Source organism: Scyliorhinus canicula, chromosome 3 (genome assembly GCF_902713615.1).
Source record: "Scyliorhinus canicula chromosome 3, sScyCan1.1, whole genome shotgun sequence".
Taxonomy (NCBI): domain Eukaryota; kingdom Metazoa; phylum Chordata; class Chondrichthyes; order Carcharhiniformes; family Scyliorhinidae; genus Scyliorhinus; species Scyliorhinus canicula.
Window position 1 is genome coordinate 158,268,171 of NC_052148.1, and position 23,388 is coordinate 158,291,558.

General features: G+C 46.9%; 1 protein-coding gene across 2 annotated transcripts in view; it reads left to right on the forward strand.

The window, feature by feature from the left end:
* Positions 1 to 23,388, forward strand: part of LOC119963054 (LIM domain-binding protein 2) — a 659,146-nt gene that overhangs the window by 113,152 nt on the left and 522,606 nt on the right. The gene's annotated exons all lie outside the window — the stretch shown is intronic.

Here is a 23,388-nt window from a genome sequence, read left to right on the forward strand (position 1 = left end):
TGGTGAAGAATTACACTGCCACAAATCTTTACTCAGTCTTACATTTAGTTACAAAGTGAAGCATTACAGCTATGAACGTCCTCAATGAGTTTCTCTTTAATTCTGCCCATGTGAAACTCCACATGATGTAATCAGATTGACCAAGGTCGCAAGGGTGTGTTTCTTGAGCATACAGATACAGGACGCAATTTAATGGAAAAGGAACAGAGTCCTATTTTGAGCATGTTTAGTGAGGTGCTTCCCGGTGCCAAGATCCACCCCACTATTAAATGGGACTCTGCTTCTTTTTTGGATCTTGACAAGGAATGCCCCGCCAAGATTGCGCTTAAACTCATTTCCAGCACTAACGAGCTCAGTTTGCCAGTGCAGGACGAGATGTGGCACCCCGACCTCTGAACTCCCCATCTAACTACTCACTTGAATATGCAAATCTGGATCCCGCCCATTGAGGGCGAGATCCAGATTGTGACGCCTCTTGAGCTCTCGTTTGATTTCACGAGGTACAATGAGAATTGTCACGAGAGGCCTCTTGAGCGATTTAATGGCCTCATCACATCCTGAGTTGGGCGTGATGAGGCCGGTAGATTGCGCCCACAGTATCTCAAAACCGGCAATCTTGGGACTGAGTTGTGCCAATTTCTGGTTTGGGCTGTTTGGACTGCGCCAGGTTTGGCGGATCAGGTTTTTTGGGGTCAAGAGTCATTCGGAGTGAGGGAAAAGACCGGAGCGTGAAGCTGATAACTAATGTGACGCACTACTGCGCCAATACAGCACCCAGTCAAACAAGCCAGTAAGTTACTTTGCTCATTTAAATTAGTGCTTGGCAGCTTATAAAAATGTTCAATTGTTGGTTTTTGGGTAGCCAGATTTGAGATATTGTACCTGTGAGAGGTTATATATTGTTTTTATTCTTGCATAACTCATTGTTTTGGTCATATATAGAATATTGTATGGAGATCAAGATGCTGCAATATTGGAAAGTTTGGAGAAGTGTGCCGACTGTAACTTACTGAACTCAGAAATGAGCCTGTCTGAGGAAAAAAAGTTTGAGTGGGAGAGGGGGAAGGTGGGATGATTCAGTTCTTGAAAGTGATTCAGTGTTTAGATAATGTGGACGTGATTGTTTATTTTTTAAAAGTTGAATGTGATTTACTAATTAGAGGACAAATGCAAAATGAATTGGTTGGAAATTCATGGGGCTTCATACAGCTGGTATATGTGTGAGCAGAGTGAAACATGCCCTCTCTTGCTCACTCCTACCCTCTGACCAAGGCTATAGGGGAATGTCAAGGCTCGAGATCAGCAGAATTTTGGGTAAAATAAACAGAGGGACAGAGAGAGAGTAACAAAAGTAATCTGGTGTTAGTAATTAAGGTGTAAATTAGAAAAAGGTCAAAGCAAAAGTCCCTACATTTCACAACAAATTAGATGATTTAATAGCACAGAATGAAATTAACAGGTCTGATCTAAAAGCTGAGTTGTTGTTACAAAGTGACAAAGGCTGGAAATAAATATTCCAGGATACTTGCTTTTTAGAAGGAGTAGGCAAAATGGAAAGGAAGAGGGTTGGTCCTGATTTAAAAAACAAAGGAGGGGATAAAGACTGGAGAAAAACACTATTAGCTCAAAAAATCAAAAAGTAGTAACTGTCTGGATGAAGCTAAGAAACAACAAGAGGCGGAAGATCTTGGTAAGAGTTGTTTATAGGCTCCCCCTCACAGGAGTTGTAGTGTAGGGCTGTGTGCAAATCAGGAAATGAGAGGTGCACATAGTGGTACTACAATGTTCACAGGTGGGAGTTTTTTCTTCAAATAGACTGTGAAACCAAATTTGCAGCAATAATGTGGCGGATGGGTTCATGGAAGATGGTTCTCTGAATCAACATGTGGAGGAATCAGCACGGGAACAGACTATTTTGGATCGGGTATTGCGCAATGAGAAAATATTAATTAATAACCTTGTGGAAAAGGGGTTTCCAGAAAGAGGGAGTCACAACATATTAGAATTATTCAGTGAGATTTAAATGAATTTTAGTTAAGTTCAAAATGAGGATCTTAAATCTAAATAAAGCAAACTCTGTAGATATGGGAAGGCAAGTTACCTAAAGTAATTTGATGAACTACACGATAAGATATGATGTTTCCTCCCACAGTTTAAAAATGTGTGGGTTAGGTGGATTGGTCATGCTAAATTGCCCGTAGTGTCCAAAAGGTTTTAATAATAATAATCCTTATTGTCATAAATAGGCTTACATTAACACTGCAGTGAAGTTACTGTGAAAAGCCCTTAGTCACCACATTCCGGCGCCTGTCCGATACACAGGGAGAATTGAGAATGTCCAAGTTACCTAACAGCACGTCTTTCAGGAGTTGTGGGAGGAAACTGAAGCATCTGGAGGAAACCCACGCAGACATGGAGAGAACGTGCAGGTGAGGTCATGGGGGTTACAGGATTAGGGTGGGCGAGTGGGCCTTGGTGGGCTGCTCGTAAAGAGGGTCGATGTAGACTCAATGGGCTGAATGGCCTCCTGCACTGTAGGGATTCTATGATAGATGAGCATTGGCTCACATTTAAGGATTTAATACATATTGTGCAGCAAGTACACATTCCTTTTAAGGCATAAAAACCCTGCAGAAAATCTGGTCCCATAGAAGCTAACGAGGTAAAAATAAATCACAGGACGAGGCCTATAATATTGTCAAAGAGAGCAGAAAGCCTGAGGGGGTGGGAGGATTTTAGTATTCAGCAAAGCCAAAACTTTGATGAGGAAACAAAAAAATGAATGAGAGTACATCAGAAAGAGACATAACAAGATTGTAAATGCTTCTATAGGTGTGTAAATAGAGAGACATCAGTGAAAGCAAACACGGGCCATTAGAGAAAGAAAAATATAAAATTATAATGGGGTTAAAGGAAGTGGCAGAGACATTACACACTTTGTGTCTTTACGATATAAGACATAGAAATGTTTTGGAAATAATGGGGAACCAAGTGTCTCGTAAGAATGAGGAACTGAAAAATCAGCCTTTAAAAATAGCCCTGGACAAGTTAAAGGGGATAAATGGTGGCAATACCCCAGAACCAGATGACCTGCAACCTAGGGTTTTAAACATGGTGTTGCAGAGGTGTAACTTGTTTCTGATCTTCCAGAGTTCCTTAGATCCTGGAATAGTTCCCACCGATTGGAAGATAGCAAGATAAGCCTTGAAGTCAAGCAAGAAATAAAAGATCAGTGGGAGGAATATGCTAGAATTTATTAATGTAGTAACAGGACCCTTAGAAATCATCATATGATGAACAGAATCAACACAGATTTATAGAAAGAAAATGGTGTTTGACAAATTTGTTAGTTTTATGAGGATGTCAGTAATGGGGATGATAGGGAAAATCAGGTTTAGCGTATTTGGAATTTCCATAAAAGCATTAGTTAATGTGTCAACAAAGAAGTTGTTAGCACAGTGGGCTATACAGCTGGCTTGTACTGCAGAACAAGGCCAGCAGCGCGGGTTCAATTCCTGTACCAGCCTTCTCGAACAGGCGCCGGAATGTGGCGACTAGGGGCTTTTCACAGTAACTTCATTGAAGCCTACTTGTGACAATAAGTTATTATTATTATTATTATTATTATTATTATTATTATTATGATGAAATCATCTCACCAGGGCCAACATATCATTTGCCTTCTTTACTGCCTGCTGAACCTGCACTCTTACTGTCAGTGACAGATAACACAAGGACACTAAGGTCTCGCTGAGTATCCACCTCTCAATTTATACCCATTCAAATAATAATCTGCCGCCTGATTTTTGCTGCCAAAGATAATAACCTCACATTTACCCTCATTATTCTGCATATTCCCACTCACTTAGCTTGTCCAAATCACGCTGAAGCACCTCTGCATCCTCATCACACTTCATCCTCCTCACAGTTCACCCCTGTATTCACCACAATGCATGACACTGGAACCATTGTATCCACCTAATGTAACCTATGACCTGGAAGTGATTATATGAGCTGCTTCCAGGTACTGTACCAAATCCTGGTGGGCTCTGCCTCTGGCTCCTCCCTCACCAGGGCGATATATAACCCGGCCACCTGCGGGTGGCACTCATCTGCTCAACCGACTCTGGCTGGGCAAGTTCACGACTAATAAAGCCTTATGTTCACTCGCTCTCTCAGCCTCTTGGTGAATTGAAGGTATATCAATTTATTAGTCGTCGACAGCACCATGAAAGCCGCTCTAAAGCCAGGCGGGCTCGAACTCGACGCCCGCGTGTCCGAAGCCAAGGAAATATTTAAACATCGGCTTTGATGCTTCGAGGTCTACATCGACTCCTCCACGCTTGGGTGAGCCATCGAATCTCGGTAATGATTGAGAAAGCGGCCACATACGAGGAAGCGGTCGCAACCCTCGAGGCGCATTTCGTGAAGCCCATAAATGAGGTGTTTGCTGGATACCTCTTCACTACACGCCGTCAACGTGCCGGAGAGTTGCTGGACGAGTATCTGGGAAACCCTGACTCTACTCGCGAGGAACTGCAGCTATCGAGATGTGACGGCGGAGGAGGCTATGAACTCACAGATCACAGATCCGGGAGACCTATGCGACGTGCAGCGACTGTGGGGGAAAAAGGAGCACTACGCGAGAGTCTGTCTGGGCAGACCTACGGCCCAGAAATCGAAAACGACCTATGGACTCGCAGCCCCACAGACCCCGCGATGTGGCTGCGTGCCTGCCCGGAACGCCTCCGTCAGATGCATCATCGGCATTGTGCGAGTCGTGGGGGCCGCTGGGGGCTGCCATCTTGGCCACCGGCCCTGGCACCGACCGACACGTGCGACTGATGGGGGTGGCCATCTTTGTCGCTATCTTCGTTCCCGTCCGACATGTGCGACACATGGGGGCCGCCACCTTGTGACTCCACCGACCACGCAGGCTACCCACAGCTAGACGCGGTGACCCTCGACCAGTCGCAGCCGAAACTGCTGAAGAACTCCATGATGGCCGTCCAGGTCAATGGGCACGAGACCCCCTGCCTCTTCGACTCCGGGAGCACGGAGAGCTTTGTCCACCCCGACACGGTAAGGCTGCTCCCTCCACCCCTACCCCGCCTCACAAACAACCTCCCTTGCCTCCGGGTCTCATTCGGTCCAGATCCGGGGGTCCTTTATCGCCAATCTCGCGATGCAGGGCGTGGAGTATACCCGCTTTGAGCTCTACATCCTCCCCCACCTCTGCGCCCCCCTACTGTTCGGATTGGATTTTCAGTGTAATCACCGAAGCCTGACCCTACAGTTCGGCGACCCTTGCCCCCCCCCCCCCCCCCCCCAATCCCACAGTAAGCTGCCTCGCGACACTCAAGGTCTCACCCCCCTTCACACTTTGCGAATTTCACTCCTGACTGTAAGCCCATTGCCACCAGGAGCAGGCGGTAAAGCTTGCTAGACATGGTATTTATCAAGTCGGAGGTCCAGCGACTGTTGAGTGAAGGGATCATCGAGGCCTGCAACAGCCCCTGGAGAGCACATGTGGTGGTCGTCCGGACTGGGGAAAAGAACCGGATTGTTGTAGACTACATCCAGACAATTAACCGGTTCATGCAACTGGATGCGTACCCCCTCCCTCGCATAGCGGAGATGGTCAACCAAATCGCACAGTGCTGTGTGTTCTCCACGGTCGATCTGAAGTCGGCCTTCCACCAGCTCCCAATCCGCCCGGAAGAGCGCCACTACACTGCCTTTGTAGTAGCCGGCCGACTCTTCCACTTCCTCAGAGCTCCCTTCCGTGTCACTAATAGGGTCTCGGTCTTTCAGAGAACGATGGACCGAATGGTGGACCAAGTACGGTTTCCGGGCGACATACCCGTACCTGGACAACGTGACCATCTGCGGCTATGATCAGCTGGACCATGAAGCCAACCTTCAGATGTTCCTCCAGGCCGCGCAATCTCTCAATCTTACATAAAACAAAGAAAAGTGTGTTTTCCGTACTACCCGACTGGCCATCCTCCGCTACGTCATGGAGAACGGAGTCGTCGGGCCCGACCCCGACTGTATGCGCCCCCTCACAGAACCCCCCTCTCCCCACAGCCTCAAGGCCCTAAAACGATGCCTGGGACTGTTCACATACTACGCCTAGTGGGTCCCCAACTGCGCGGACAAAGCCCGCCCACTTATTCAAACCACCAGTTTACCCCTGATGGATGAGGTCCGCTCGGCCTTCAGCCTCATCAATGCCGACATCACCAAGGCCGCAATGCACGCCTTGCGAGTTCGTCCCCTTCCAGGTAGAGAGCGATGCGTCAGACGTCGCCCTGGCCGCCACCCTCAACCAGGCGGGCAGGCCAGTCGCATTCTTCTCTAGGACCCTCCACGCTTCCGAAATCCGACACTCATTAGTCGAGAAGGAAGCAGAAGCCATAATGGAAGCCGTGCGGCACTGGAGGCACTACCTAGCCGGTAGGAGGTTCACCCTCATCACCGACCAGCGGTCGGTCGCCTTCATGTTCAACAAAGCACAACGGGGCAAAATAAAAAAAAAAAAATCCTGAGGTGGAGGATCGAACTCTCCACCTACAATTACGATATTAAGTATTGTCCTGGGAAGCTCAACGAGCCCCCAGGTGCCCTGTCCCGCGGCACATGCGCCAGTGTGCAAGATGACCAACTTCGGTCTATCCACAATGACCTCTGTCACCCGGCTTACCCACTTCATTAAGGCCTGCAATCTGCTCTTCTCCACCGAGGAGGTCAAGGCAATGACCAGGGACTGCCAAGTCTGCGCGAAGTGCAAACCGCACTTCTACCGGCCAAACAAGGCCCGCCTGGTAAAGGCCTCCTAGCCCTTTGAACGCGTAAGTATCGGTTTCAAAGGGCCCCTCCCCTCCACCAACCGTAATATATATTTTCTCACCATCATCGACGAGTACTCCCGCTTCCCCTTCGGTGTCCCCTGACCCGGCATGACCTCGGCCACTGTAATAAAGGCATCTTCACACTGTTCGGTTTCCCTGCCTACGTCCACAGTGACCGGGGCACATTGTTTATCAGCGATAAGCTATGCCGGTACCTGCTCAGCAAAGGCATCGCCTCGAGCAGGACTACGAGCTATAACCCGCAGGGAAACGGGCAGGTGAGAGGGAGAACGCGACGGTATGGAAGGCCGTCCTTCTGACCCTCAGGTTTAGAAGTCTCCCAATCCCCCGCTGGCAGGAGGTCCTCCCCGACGTCCTCCACTCTGTCAGGTCACTCCTCTGCACAGCCACAAACAAGACCCCTCACAATCGTTTGTTTATCTTCCCCAGGAAGTCCACCTCCGGGGTCTCGCTTCCATCTTGGCTGTCAACACCGGGACCTGTCCTTCTCCGGAGGCACATGAGGAGTCATAAGACCGACCTGCTCCAGCTGCTCCACGCCAACCACCTGTACGCCTACATTGCGCACCAGGACGGACGGCAAGATACGGTCTCCCTACGAGACCTGGCACCAGCTAGTTCCACTGCCAACGCGCCCCCCCCCCCCCCCCGCTACCCAGCGCCCCGTACACCCCCTGGGTCTCCTGTATTGTTCCGGGCAGACACTGCTGCCACCCACCACCCCCCTGCCTACCCCCACATCCCAACCGTCTCCGGCTCGCCGGACTAAGGCTCAAGCTCCAGACACAACGCCCCTGGAGTCACCACTTGCAACAACCGTGCCCGCCGCACCGCCAGAGCTAAGGAGGTCGAAGAGAACGATCCGGCCTCCAGAGAGACTGAATATGTAATGACCCCATGTCACCCCCGCTGGACTTGGTTTTTGTTAACAGGGGGTGAGTGTGGTGAATGTATTCACCATAATGCATGACACTGTAACCATTGTACCCACCTAATGTAACCTATGACCTGGAAGTGGTGATATGAGCTGCTTCCAGGTACTGTACTGTAACCCTGATGGGCTCCGCCTCTAGCTCCGCTGTCACCGGGGCCATATATAACCCGGCCATTTGCGGGTGGCACTGATCTGCACAACCGACTCTGGCTAGGCAGGTTCACGACTAATAAAGCCTTATGTTCACTCGCTCTCTCGGCCCCTTGGGGAATTGAAGGCATATCAACCCCTCCACCCAACTTTGTATTATCTGCAAATTTGGAGACCTTGTCTAAAACATGAATATATAATGTGAACAATTGTGGTCCCAGCACAGATCCCTGCGGGACCCTACAAGTCACTGCCTGCCAATCGGAAAAAGACCCATTTATTCCAATGTTTTGTTTCCTGTCTGCTAACCAGCTTTCTATCCATCTCTTTTTAAAACATTTTTTTATGAAGGCATTTATAAATTTAACGGTCAGGTTTCAAAAGAACAAAACAATATAACCAATACACACCCTCAGTACCAAACCCCAGCCAACATGACTTGCACTAACCGGAACTCCTTCCCCAGCCGCCTTTGCACTGGTTTTCCTGACCTTACCCAACCCCGCATACCTCGACCTCCTCTCCCCCCCCCCCCCCCCCTTTTTTTTTTTGCTGACAGCTTAATTTTTCTTGATGAAGTCGATGAACAGCTGCCACCTCTGGGCAAATCCCTCGAGGCAAATTTAATTTTCTAGAGTCTGAGAAATCCCACCATGTCGGAAACCCATACCCCCGACTTCAGGGGTTCTGAGCCCCTCCAACATGGTAAGATTCGTCTCCAGGTCACCAGGGAGGCAAAGGCCAGGACATCGTCCTCTCTCACCCCCGGGCTCCCGGGTCTTCGACACGCCATGTGGACTCGGCACCACCCTGATCTTTCAAACTTCTGACATGACGTCAGCAAACCCCTGCCAGAAACCCCTCAGCCTCGGACATGCCCGAAACATATGGACATGGTTCACAGCACCCCCGCACAGCGCCCACACCTATCCTCCACCCAATCGAAGAACCTGCTCATCCGGGCCACCATCATGTGCACCGTGTGGACCACCTTAAATTGGCTCAGGCTGAGTCTGGCACACAATGAGAATGCATTGAGTCGCCTCAGGGCCTCCTTCCATAATATGGCCTCCAACTCCCCATCCAACTCTTATTCCCGCTTTCTCTTCACCTCCCCTATCGGGGCTCCCTCCCACTCCGTCTGTTGCTTGTAGATCTCTAAAACCTTCCTCTCTCCTACTCCTGTTCTCGACACCACCTTATCCTGTAGCCCTGGTGTGGCAGGTCTGGTCCGCACAAACGATCCCGGAACCCATTCCCACCTGGCAACTCCAATTCCTCCTCCAACCCCTTCAAGCTTGGGAAGACCTCATCAATCAAAAGATTTCCAAATCTCCCCCCCCCCCCCCCCCCCCACCCCCCCCAAAAGATTTCCAAATCTCCCCCCCCCCCCCCTGTAGATTACCACATATCAGTGTCCGCAGCACATTCTTCACCTTGCGGGGTTTTACCCGCCCAAATAAATCCTGAGATCACAGCATTTACTTTTTAAAGAATACCTTGGGGATAAAAATTGGAAGGCTCTGAAAGACCAACAAAAATCTCTGGGGGATCGTCATTTTAACTGTTAGAACCTGCCCCGCAATGACAGCAGGACCGCATCCCACCACCAAACGTCCCCCCCATCTCTGTTCTACCAACCTCCAAAATTCAGTTAATGCAGCTGCTCCCAATCCCGCGCCACCTGGATTCTCAAATACTGAAAGCCCCCCCCCCCCCCCCCCCCCCCCCCCCACCACCACCACCTAGAATGGTATCTCATTCAACCGCCTCTCCTACTCCCTCGCCTGGATTGCAAAGATTTCACTTCACTCTTGCCCATATTCAATATATACCCAAGAACCGACTAAATTCCTCTAATATCCCCATTACCCTCGCAATCCCCCCCCCTCCAGTGGGTCTGATATGTATAAAAGTAAATCGTCCACGTAAAGCGAGATCCTGTGACCCCCCCCCCCCCCCCCCCCCCCCCCCCCGTTCCCCTGGTGTAACCCAAAATAATCTGATATCACCTGGTTCGTCCGCACACTCACCACCGATGCCTGATACAACAACCGGACCTAGTCCACAAATCCCTACCTAAACCACTCCAGAACTCCCCATAGATATTCCCACTCCACCCGACGAAGGCCTCCATTGCGTCCATGGCAACCACAACCTCCACCTATCCAGTAGATCTTTTGAACACGATTTCCCTTTCGTAAATCCAGGCTGACTTAGTCTAACTTAGACTGCTTTCTCAAGACAGTGCTATGAAATCCTTGATGATGAACTCTGGTAACTTCCTTACTACCGACATTAGGCTCACTGGTCTATAGTTCCCTGTTTTCTCTATATCTCCCTTTTGAATAGCGGTGTTATATCAGCTCCCCTCCAATTTCTAGGAACCATTACAGAATCCTAACAACTTCAGAAAATGACCGCCAATGGATCTACTATTTCTAGGCCTACTTCCTTGAGTACTCTGGGATGAAGATTATCAGGCCCGAGATATTTATCTATCTTAAATTCCATTAATTTTCCCCAAACCATTTATCTTCTAATACTAATTTCCTTCAGCTCCTCACTAAAACTTGTTCCTCAAAACTTCCGGTACATTATTCATGTCTACAAAGAACAAAGAAAAGTACAGCACAGGAACAGGCCCTTCGGCCCTCCAAGCCTGCGCCGACCATGCTGCCCGTCTAAACTAAATTCTTCTTCACTTCCGGGGTCCGTATCCCTCTATTCCCATCCTATTCATGTATTTGTCAAGATGCCCCTTAAACATCACTATCGTCCCTGCTTCCACCACCTCCTCCGGCAGTGAGTTTCAGGCACCCACTGTGTAAAAAAACGTGCCGTGCCTCTAAACCTTGCCCCTCGCACCTTAAATCTATGCCCCCTAGTAATTGACCCCTCTACCCTGGGAAAAAAGTCTCTGACTATCCACTCTGTCTATACCCCTCAGAATTTTGTAAACCACTATCCGGTTGCTCCTCAACCTCCTTCGCTCCAGTGAGAACAAACCAAGTTTATTCAACCTCTCCTCATAGCTAATGCCCTCCACACCAGGCAACATCTTGGTAAATCTCTTCTGCATCCTCTCTAAAGCCTCCTTCTGGTAGTGTGGCGACCAGAATTGAACGCTATACTCCAAGTGTGGCCGAACTAAGGTTCTGTACAGCTGCAACATGACTTGCCAATTTTTATACTCAATGCCCCGGCCAATGAAGGCAAGCATGCCGTATGCCTTCTTGACTACCTTCTCCATCTGTGTTGCCCCTTTCAGTGACCTGTGGACCTGTACACCTAGATCTCTCTGACTGTCAATACTCTTGAGGGTTCTATCATTCACTGTATATTCCTTACCTGTATTAGACAATTCAAAATGCATTACCTCACATTTGTCCGGATTAAACTCCATCTGCCATCTCGCCGCTCAAATATCCAAACAATCTAAATCCTGCTGAATCCTCTGACAGTCCTTATCGCTATCCGCATTTCCACCAACCTTTGTGTCGTTCGCAAACTTACTACTCAGACCAGTTACATTTTCCTCTAAATCATTTCGAACAACAAACGTCCCAGCACTGATCCCTGTGGAACACCACTAATCACAGCCCTCCAATCAGAAAAGCACCTTTCCATTGCTACTCTCTGCCTTCTATGATCTAGCCAGTTCTGTATCCATCTTGCCAGCTCACCTCTGATCCCGTGTGACTTCACTTTTTGTACCAGTCTGCCATGAGGGATCTTGTCAAAGGTCTTACTGAAGTCCATATAGACAACATCCACTGCCCTACCTGCATCAATCATCTTTGTGACCGCCTCGAAAAACTCTCATCAAGTTAGTGCCCCTTCACAAAACCGTGCTGCCTCTCGCTAATACGACCACTTGCTTCAAAATGGGAGCAGATCCTGTCTCGAAGAATTCTCTCCAGTAATTTCCCTACCACTGGCGTAAGGCTCACCAGCCTGTAGTTCCCTGGATTATCCTCGCTACCCTACTTAGCAAAGGAACAACATTGGCTAATCTCCAGTCTTCCGGGACATCACATGAAGACAGTGAGGATCCAAAGATTTCTGTCAAGGCCTCAGCAATTTCCTCTCTTGCCTCCTTCAGTATTCTGGGGTAGATCCCATCAGGCCCTGGGGACTCATCCACAGTAATATTTTTCAAGACGCCCAACACCTCGTCTTTTTGGATCTCCATGTGACCCAGGCTATCGACACACCCTTCTCCAGACTCAACATCCACCAATTTCTTCTCTTTGGTGAATACTGATGCAAAGTGTTCATTTCATACCTCGCCCATTTCCTCTGGCTCCACACATAGATTCCCTTCCCTGTCTTTCAGTGGGCCAACCCTTTACCTGGCTACCCTCTTGCTTTTTATGTACGTGTAAAAAGCCTTGGGATTTTCCTTAACCTCATTTGCCAATGACTTTTCATGCCCCCTTTTAGCCCCCCTGACTACCTTTGTGAAGGTAGAAGCAAAGTGCAAATTTAGTTCCCCAACCATTTCTTTGTTCCCCGTTATGAATGGGTGGGGCATGGGCGGGTGTTGGGAGGGTCGCGGAGCAATGGTCTCTCCATTGCCAGATTGGCCCTGATCATGGAAAAAGCGCCCAATGGCTGCCACTGACATATTTATTGGGAATGGTGGCCGCTGCCACCTTTTAAATGAAACAAAATGAGGCTGTGTGCAATCTTCTGATCAGAAGCAGTAGCAGTGAGAAGGGCACACGCCCTGCACACTTGACGAATAACACCCTCTATGTAGGTACTTTTGGCATCAAATCATGGAGGAGGGATGCTTCCATTTTCTAGCTTCTGGCAAGCAAGGCAAGAGGACTGTGATGATGGATCATTTTCTTACAAGTAAGAGACGGCCAGAGACACAAATAGGCAATGTAAAATGGACAAGATCTCATTACAGATTCTCCTGGAGAAAGCTGCTCAGGAGAGTCCAGGACAGGGCAGAGAAGTGCTAGTGTTAGCACTGGACAGAGCTCCAGTGCCTCTGGTTAGCAGCTGACAATGAAGAAACAACTTGAGGTATGGTTTTGTCAATTGTGCCAACGCATGTAAGGATACAAAACCCATGTGTGTTATATGCAGGTTAGTATCGGCAAATGAGAGGAAAAGTTTCAGATTTTGTAAGAGAAGTGCTGGGTGAAAATTTTATTTTCAGGTCGAGGCCCCTGAGTCAATTATTAATTTGCAGCTGACTCCAAATTAAAAGACGATGCTGTGTCTGACCATGATACCACATTAAAATCATGCCTTAAACTGATGAGGCTGTCAGCATTCTGGAGTAGCATCTCCCAGGAATATCCAGTGCTGAGTAAAACAAGCATTCTGTTGCTGTTGCCCTTCACAATGACCTATATGTGCGAGGTTGGATTTTCTGTTTTCACAGAGATGAAGATGGCACAAAGGAACTGGTAGATGTCTGCAGTTTATATGTGCATTGTCCTCTCCTCCTTTGAACCTGATTCAAGTGAGATCATGATGAACAAGAAGGCTCCCCTTTTGCGTTAAAGGTAAGCGAACGTGACGTGTATTGCGAAGCTCAGCCAGCGTGGGTCCCACAGGTCGGCCGATTGGAAACAATGGGTCCAGAGGAAAAAGGTTTGAAAAGCACTGCCTTAGAGACAGTAGAGTGATAGTCCATGATACTGGTTCTGGGAATTACGGGATTGTCCTATGAGGAGAGATTGAGTAGACTGTGATTAGAAGAATGTACGATAGATGCTAAAGAAAAATATTTTCCTCTAGTACATGGCGGCCACAGTCACAAAATAAGGTGTCTGCCATTTTAGACTGAGATTAGGAGAAATTGTTTTACATAAGAACATAAGAACTAGGAGCAGGAGTAGGCCATCTGGCCCCTCGAGCCTGCTCCGCCATTCAATTAGATCATGGCTGATCTTTTGTGGACTCAGCTCCACTTTCCGGCCCGAACACCATAACCCTTAATCCCTTTATTCTTCAAAAAACTATCTATCTTTACCTTAAAAACATGTAATGAAGGAGCCTCAACTGCTTCACTGGGCAAGGAATTCCATAGATTCACAACCCTTTGGGTGAAGAAGTTCCTCCTAAACTCAGTCCTAAATCTACTTCCCCTTATTTTGAGGCTATGTCCCCTAGTTCTGCTGTCACCTGCCAGTGGAAACAACCTGCCCGCATCTATCCTATCTATTCCCTTCATAATTTTAAATGTTTCTATAAGATCCCCCCTCATCCTTCTAAATTCCAACGAGTACAGTCCCCAGTCTACTCAACCTCTTCTCATAATCCAACCCCTTCAGCTCTGGGATTAAACTAGTGAATCTCCTCTGCACACCCTCCAGCGCCAGTACGTCCTTTCTCAAGTAAGGAGACCAAAACTGAACACAATACTCCAGGTGTGGCCGCACTAACACCGTATACAATTGCAACATAACCTCCCTAGTCTTAAACTCCATCCCTCTAGCAATGAAGGACAAAATTCCATTTGCCTTCTTAATCACCTGTTGCACTTGTAAACCAACCTTCTGTGACTCATGCACTAGCACACCCAAGTCTCTCTGAACAGCGGCATGCGTTAATATTTTATCGTTTAAATAATAATCCCGTTTGCTGTTATTCCTACCAAAATGGATAACCTCACATTTGTCAACATTGTATTCCATCTGCCAGACCCGAGCCCATTCACTTAACCTATCCAAATCCCTCTGCAATCTGCAATCAAAGTGTTCTGAATCTTTGGAGGGCTTTGGATTCTCAATCTTGAGTATATTCAAGACAAAGCGTGATAGATTGTTGGATTTTCAGGAAATTAAGGGTTAATGGGATAGCGTGAGAAGGTGGAGTTCAGGCCAGCCATGATCTTGTCAAATGGTGGAGTACACTTGATGGGTCAAACAACCTATTCCTGCTCCTGCTTTCTTGTCTTCCTACGTCCAATGTGGGGTTCTGGCACCCACTGGAGCGCATTTACAGCTGTCACCTCTGCCTAAGCCACTGTGACCTTATAAGGCAAAGGCCAACTGTACCCAGATGAAAAATTCTTCAGGTACCGGTGGAGGCACTTTGTCTGAGAAGGCAACTATTCCGTTCGCCAGATTCCAAATGCTTATATTCAGCTGAGACTTTTCAAGAAAGTATTGGAAGAATTTTCCCTGAATACAACCGTTTGATGTAAGGATGGTGGTTGGAATACTTGTGACCAGAGTTTAAAGGTCCAGTAAAAATGGGATTCAATCCCGGCTGAGCCGAGATTGATTTATTCACCCTGGGCATAAGTGCGAAATTGGCTCTATCCAGCTCCTTCAACCAATGGGTGTAGAAATGGGATTTTGTTCAAAACATTATGGATGTATGTACACAATACAGGACAAAATCAATTAGTGCTATGCTGATTGCATTAAAAATGTTATTGGATTGTACTCTATTGTGCTGCATGGCGTATTCCCAAATGTTTGTATTTCTATGTTAAATGAAAGATGAAATTTTAATGAGGTCTATACCAATATGAGCCATTGAGTGGAGCTGGTGACCCAGGATATATCTGCATGGTTTTTTTAAGCATTGTTATTTCATACTGACAGATTTTTTTGGTCAAATATTCAATTGTCTAAGAATCAGGCCAGTTACCAGCATTTGGGTTATTCATATTTTTGAGCAATTAATTGCTATAAGTTAAATTGTGTTGCTTATGATCCATCCTCACAACACATGGCAATGATGGCTGGAACAGGGTAAGTACAAACAGTTCCATGTAGATTATCACTGTGGATCACCAACAGTAGGACAACAGCTTTGGCTTTTGAGTGACATTTCTGGTCACTTTGCTAATACCTTGGGCAATAGGTTAACTCTGCAGACCTTGACTGAAATGTGTATAATTATAATAGGATTACAATATTGGTCCTTGCTTCAATATGTGTGAAAACTGTTCTATGATTACTTAATCTGCTGGTTCAAACCTTCAGCTTTGCATTGGATTCCTGCTGGCACCTATTGTGAAGCAGAGGAAGGATTGAAGTGGATCAAAGCGTCATGGAGCAATATCCACACAGCACTGAAGACAGGAGTGGAGCTTAATTTTCGGTGCTTTGGAAAACGCTCTTATCTTTTTTACCTTTTGATGCTTCCTATTTTCTTTATTTGAGGTCTGTAGAAGGTTACAGATGTGACAACTATTGATGCCAAAGACGGGAAGTTATTGTTCACTTGAGGTCGCTGTAATCTGAAAAGAACATGTAATCTTTTTACCACCAAAATTGTGGCCTGTATTTGTATTTAGTAAACTGTTAGTCTATGAAAAATATACAGGGAATAAAGAGGGACAAGATTAGAGACCATGTGACTCTTTATGCATATCTTATTGCCTATTGAACAGGTGGTAACAAGGACACATAACCCACTCTGTGGTTCTTTAAATAGTGCATGCTGTACTGCATTGCAGTACCATTGCAAAATCTAAGTAAAGATTAACTAAATATATAGAGACATAGTTGGAGCCTTAACAGAGTTCCAAAGGTCACGTTTCACGAGAAATTGAACGTCAAAGAGGATTGAAATTCATAGCTTTATGTGCATGCATTGTTATGACCAAGTTAGGAGGGGTGAGCTGATTCCTGGCTTTGTCTAATCCTGGGTTGGTTGAGTTTGAATTTAAAAAAAAAATGTTACTGCCAATTAAGTATGTATCTTTATCTGTGTATAGCTCAGTTTAAGAATTAAGCTAGCCAGATTATTTGAGTTAACAAGTAAGAAATTTTTTTTCAGAGTACCCAATTATTTTTTCCAATTAAGGGGCAATTTAGCGTGGCCAATCCACCTACCATGCATATCTTTGGATTCTGGGGATGAAACCCATGCAGACACGAGAATGTGTACGCCGTGAGGTGGCAATGCTAACCACTGCTCCACCATGCCACCCTCATAGAATTTACAGTGCTGAAGGAGGCCATTTGGCCCATCAAGTCTGCACCGGCCCTTGGAAAGAGCACCCTACCCAAACCCACACCTCCACCCTTTCCCCACACCTCCACCCTATCCCCGTAACCCCACCTAACCTTTTTTGGACACTAAGGGCAATTTAGCATGACCAACCAACCTAATCTACACATCTTTGGACTGTGGGAGGAAACCGGAGCACCCGGAGGAAATCCACGCAACACAGGGAGAACGTGCAGATTCCGCACAGTGACCCAAGCCGGGAATCGAACTTGGGACCCTGGAGCTTTGAAGCAACTGTGCTAACCACTGTGCTATTGAACTGCCCCAATAGAGGTTTATCAAATTATGAGTGGCATGGACAGGGTGGCTATCAGACGTTGTTTCCCCAGGATGGTTACAGGGAGACCAGGTCTGGGAATTGAATATCCAAGGGTACGCTGGATTTCAGAAAGATAGGGTGAAAGGAAAAGGAGGTGGCTTAGCCCTGCTGGTGAGGAAAGAGGTCAGTGCTGTAATGAGAAATGGCATAAGCACTGGAGATTGCAATGTGGAATCAGTCTGGGTAAAAATAAGAAATAACAAATTGAAGTCCTTGGTAGGCGTAATCTCTAGGTCCCCAAACAGTAGTTCTACAGTGAGGCACAGTATAAACCAGGAAATACTCGGGGTTTGCAAGAAAGGTACGACAATAATAATGGGTGATTTTAATATGCACATAGACTGGGGGAATCAAACTGGCAAGTGTAGCCCGGAGGCAGAGTTCACTGAATGCATCAGAGACTGTTTCCTGGAACAGTATGATGGGAACCAACCAGGGAGGAGGCTGCTCTCGATTGGGTATTTTGTAATGAGGAGGAATTAATTAATGACCTCATAGTTAAGGATCCACTAGGCAGTAGTGACCATAGTACGGTAGAATTCAAGATTCCGTTTGGGAGCAAGAAAGTCGAGTCCCAAACTAGTGTTCTGGACTTAGACAAAGGAAATGACATAAGCATGAGGTCATATTTGGCCCATATAGACTGGGCAGGAAAGCTGAGAGCTCTGTAGACGCTGTGTGCGGGATTCTCCGAGCCTCCGCACCTAAACTGCGCTCGGTGGAGGGGCGGAGAATGGGCTTCAGACCCGAGATCGGTCCCTGGGGAATCGCTGCCAATCAGGCTCGCGCGGTCGACGCGGCGCTGGTCAGGGGCCTTTGAAAGAGTTCCCCGAGTGCAGCTGGCCGAGTTCCCGATGGCGTGGTTCTCTCATGGTTCCACCCGACGGGAACTCGGTGTGGCGGCTGCGGACTCAGTCCGCGGCTGTCCTGTTGGGGGGCGGGGGAATCGTTCACGGGTGTGTCCTCCTGGATGGCCAGGCCTCCGATCCGCGAGTGCACGCAATCTTGGGGGGACTATCCACTTGGTGCCGGTTCGCGGTGCGGGTCGGCCATGTCTCGTGGTGCATCTGCCGCAGGCCGCCGCCGTGCACTTGCGCGGACCACCGACCGGAGGTGCAGGGCCACATATCGGCAGCCGGAGCTGCGAGCACTACTCCGGGGCCCTGCTAGCCCCCTGCAAATCGGAGAATCACCCTGGACTTTCTCCAGTTAAGTCCAGAGTGATTTGCGTGCGTTTTTACACGGGCGTGGGGACATTATCCCATTATTGGAGAATCCCGCCCCATGTCTCCATAATGTGGCTTGTGACCTTCACACGTGCAACTTCATACCTGCTGTAGGCGAGTGTCTTTAGTTTGACACAAAATGTTCTTTTAATATCCAGCAGATGATGTGACACGCTAATATTCTACATACCACATCTTTGTAACTGTGTGTATGAAAACAAAATATCTCGCGTACACACTTCACAGTGATATTTTTGCTTACAGCTCCCATAATGCTTTCTATGTTTTTCACAACAGAGATGATTATGCCACGTTTTTGCTTTGGAGGCTCCCTTCCATGTTAGAAAAATTCCAAAGATTCCCCTGTCACGTAATAAGTATTTTTTCTGTATAAAATTTATATATATAATTAAATGTATATTATTTTTGATTTGCTCATTATCAATCTAATTCGTGGTGCTGAGCAACAGTATTGATTTTCATTGGTGGAAATGTTCAACAGATCAGGCAGTATCTGTGGGGGAGAGAAAAAGAGTTAACCAGTCATCCATCTGAACAAAACATTGGGTGGGATTTTCCTCTCTGTGGGTTAAGTGCAATGGCATGCAGGAAAATTGACCTTTTACTCTGACTGCAGTGGTGCGTTTTCCCGCCCCATTTTGCACCTCTCGCTTCATTAGTCAACAGATGGAAACATGGCGTTTAGCTGGCAGGCGGCCTGTAATTCGCCTGTCCTGTCAATTCTCGCAGCCCTTGTGAGGCCGAGGCGTACGTTTGTTCTCTTGGAAGATCCCAGTGGCAATATCCCGAGCCCTGGAACACGGCTCCGAGTCCTCAGTGTCGGCTTTTCCTAGCGCTGTGTCCCCGTTCCTGTGGCCGAACACTTTCTCTGGCAACAAAAGAAAGAAATAAAGGGTTGCACACTGTTCCCGTGCGTGTGTCGTACCTCTTCCGCTTGGATGGCGCGAGTTGGTTGCACCGTATTTCTAGTTGAACCCAGTACCTGATTCCCTGTCGGGAGAGAAGCTGTGAACCCCCTGTACTACATGCCCCTGAAGCGTCATCATCCTTCAAAGGATGAGTACATGGCGGGCAGAATGTGTAAATACTCGATCTTTGAATGAAGACTAGTCACGCTGGTGGTGGCATGGGTCCACCATGGAGTGTACTGATCTGACAGGTTGAGCACTGTGACTCATCATCATCCTCCTGGAATTTAGTGGCTATGAGTGGCTCACATGCCTGCCTTTTCTGGCCCATGCTATGGCTTCTTTCCCTGTAGCCTTGGCTTCCTTGACTTCATTGCCTTCATTCCTCTTGATGTCCTCCTCATTGGAGATGTGCAGATCCTCCATCTTGGCATCTGGCAAGTCCTCCCCCTTTGCAGCACCAGTTTGTGCAATGCACAGTAAACCACGAAAATCCGTGAGACCCTCTGGGAAGTACACTGGAGTGCTCTGCCAGATCTGTCCAAGCATCAGAATTGCATATTCCAGATGCGAGTAGTCTGCTCTACCAGTATTTAGGTGGCACAATGAGCACCATTGTACCTTTCCTGAGTTGGAGATTGTGGCTGTCAGATGGGCATCATCAGCCATGTCCTTTGTGGGAAGCCTTTTTCATGGATGAGCCAATCCTGGATGATGTGTAGTCCTTCAAAGGTGCCTGGGATCTGCAATCTACTTAAGATTTAGGAGCCATGGCAGCTTCCCAGGTGTCTTGCAGAAACTTGTATGATTGGTTTCTGGTGGTCGCAGTCCAGCTGTACCTTGAGTGATTGGAAGCCTTTCCTGTTGATAGGTATTGCCTTTGGCCTTATCCATACGAGTACAGTCGATGGTATCCTGCACCTGTTGGAATCCAGAAATAACAGCTGAGTCCAGTGCTTTGGCTGCCTGGCTGGCTTGATCTCGAGCGAAATGCATGTTATAATGACCCTTGACAAAGAGGGCCTCAGTCACCCCCTGTATTCATGTATGGCTGTAAACTTGAGAGATGCCGCCAAAGAAGTCTCCAATGGAACCCAGAGAGAGCCACTTGCTAGAAGTTAAGAGTGGCGGTGATTTTCAGAACCATTGGCAATGCATGTCCTCCTAGTCCCCGTGGCATCAATCCCTGGAGAATGTAGCAGATGTGAGGCACCAGATTCCTGAACCATTTGAAGGCTTTGATAAGATTGTCTCTTGCTCATCTGCAGAAAAGTCCTCCTGTAATTCTTGATCCCATTATAATTGTACTTGTTACCCCTGTGTTTCCCCCCTCAATTGCTTGAGGTTGACGAACTGTGGAGCTCTATGTGGAGCTTACCCGTCCCCATTTTGAGGGCTACTGTTGTGTCACATATAGGGTTCCCTCACTCCCCCATGAGACCATTGAGTAACACAAACACACACACGTGGCTGTGTCTGTACCATGCGGGGCCGAGGACTGTGCCACGAGCTTCGTGGATCACGAAGAATGAGGTGATGACCACGTCGTGCACACACTATTTTGGACATGACTGACATACCTGCCCCTTCCCTGGACTGGAACAAGATCTGTCTTTGGAAGTTGAGCAATGTACGCTTCCACACTCCACAATCCTCCCACTCTGGCACTATGTCCTTTTGTAAGAGACTTTCCAAATACCAACTGAGAGGATCCCGCTCCCACAATCATGTGTCTGAGTACACCCCCCCTTCCGTCTTCCCACTCCCCCCAATCAAGCCCTTTCCCTCCAGTCCGTTCCTTGCTCACCCCCACATCCCAACCAAAGTCGGTCCCTTGTCCTGTGGCACATTGCAACCCACCGCCTTTGGTATTTAGAGTTTTACCTCTGTACCCCCCTTGGAAGTGAAATGATGCTGCCTGTGAAGGCGGCGCTGAATCCAAGGTTCCGCGACCACTGTGTGATGCAAGGTATGTGAGAAACCTTGAAAGTCACAAGTGTAGTACAGGTTGCTTACATGCAGCTGTGAATCACGCCTTTCGATCCATCAAGGGGGGCTTGATTTTGGTGAGCCTCGTTGATGATGAGCATTCATGATATGCTAATGTATTCAAATGATATATCCAACATGGCGCGGCAGGAGGGGGTAATCATAACCTGTTTGTATGCTAATGAGAAAATGACTTTTTCCTTCCTGTGATATTTTCCGGGCGGCATTGGGAAATCCCGGCCATTAATTTGGTTTCTCTCTCCGCTTGCCGAGTGTTTTCCACCATCTTCTGTTTTAAATTTCATGTTTGCAGCATCTTTACAGTTTACAATAATCACGCTGTTGTGAGGTTATCCATGGGAACTTTACAGATGGAAATCAGAAGAACAACATCGACCTTATGAGAGGGGAATAAAGTTATAAATTGATGAAATTCTTGTGTTTTAGGAGTGAGTCACTTATGTTAGTTTACTCATGTGACTGTCTACGGCAGGGATGATTAAATACTATCTGTTATATTCAGAAGGGCTCAATCTACCCCATTCCTTGATAAACTTGATGTCAGCCATTACCCTGCACATTTTTAAACTGATCGTTCCCTACCACAAGGATTCTGCTCACTTCCTGTCAATTTTCCCTAGTGTAAATTCCCATGTCAATGCTTAAATTAGAAATTGCCTCTAAAAACTTGTCACACTGGATTTATCTCTTTATGTCAGTGATAGCAGCGTAGGACCACAGTTGTGGATATCTAGCTCCTCAGCCGCCATTGTAGATACACTCTTATGATCGCACCAACTCTGCATCTCTGTTTCCTAAGTTGTTCGTCAAGTAACAAAAATGAGTGCAGATGATTAAATAAGTTCAGCTGGTTGTGAATGCAGCTGGTGCACATATTTATCTTTTTTTCGATTGAAAGCTGTGGAGGTTATTTATTCTTAATGGAAGGGCAGTGAGAAAATGTCTGACAACCAAAACAATAAATTCCACAAAGGGCCTATTAATTTTTTTTGAACTTTTCTTGGACTGTATAAAATGAATCTACTTACAAAATAGATATCTGCCAACAGTTAATAATTATTTATTTTAAAGTTATTTTTGTCTCATTACTTAACCAAGAGAAGTAAGTAATAAAAGCAAAACTAGACCTCTGCTAAATAGTTTAAAAGTTAGAACAATACCGCCTGTGTTTGACAGTTAATAAGCAGACTGAGGAATTATATTGGAAAGAGCTAGGAGATGCAATTTACAAAGAGTGCCAGCACCATTTAGCATGGCAAAACTGAAAGGTAAGAATGTTCATAGCAACAAGCAGGCACAGCTAGCTGACATGGGAAAATGTGGCACTGGTTTTGCAAAATAGCGACACAGGAAGTGTGCACATGCAGGACTGTAAATATTACTACATTTTTTTCAAAGTTCTACAATGTCAGGGACTTCTCTATTGACTTAGCAAATTAATGCAGTGAGTAGTTAAACCCATACGGACCAGGGAGGCTCCAGTTTTGATATATGGTCTCAGCTGAAATCTGATCTCAGTTGGGGAGGACCAACTGCCTCCAGTGTTACTGTTCTTGAGGGGGGGTAGAATCAGCCAGGATTTCTGCTGCTGATTGCAAGACAGCAACCCCTGATCATAGTGCATGTGTTAGCTGAGGACATTTGGTTTCATATTATCTTACAAATAAAATCAATTCGTTTTTAAGATGTATCATAATTGATATCCCTTTTTAAAAGAAACTTATAGTAATGCTTTCCAGCTTCCCTTTTCAAAAACTGTTTTGCAATTTTCCTCTTTCCATTTTTTGTCCCCTCTAAACATGTGACTGGTGAGGAATCATTGAATAAAACTCCCTTTTAAGAGATTTGCTTACTGAAGCATCATGACAAGCATGTTATGTTCCACAGTTATAATAATCTTTATTGCCACAAGTAGGCTTACATCAACACTGCAATGAAGTTACTGTGG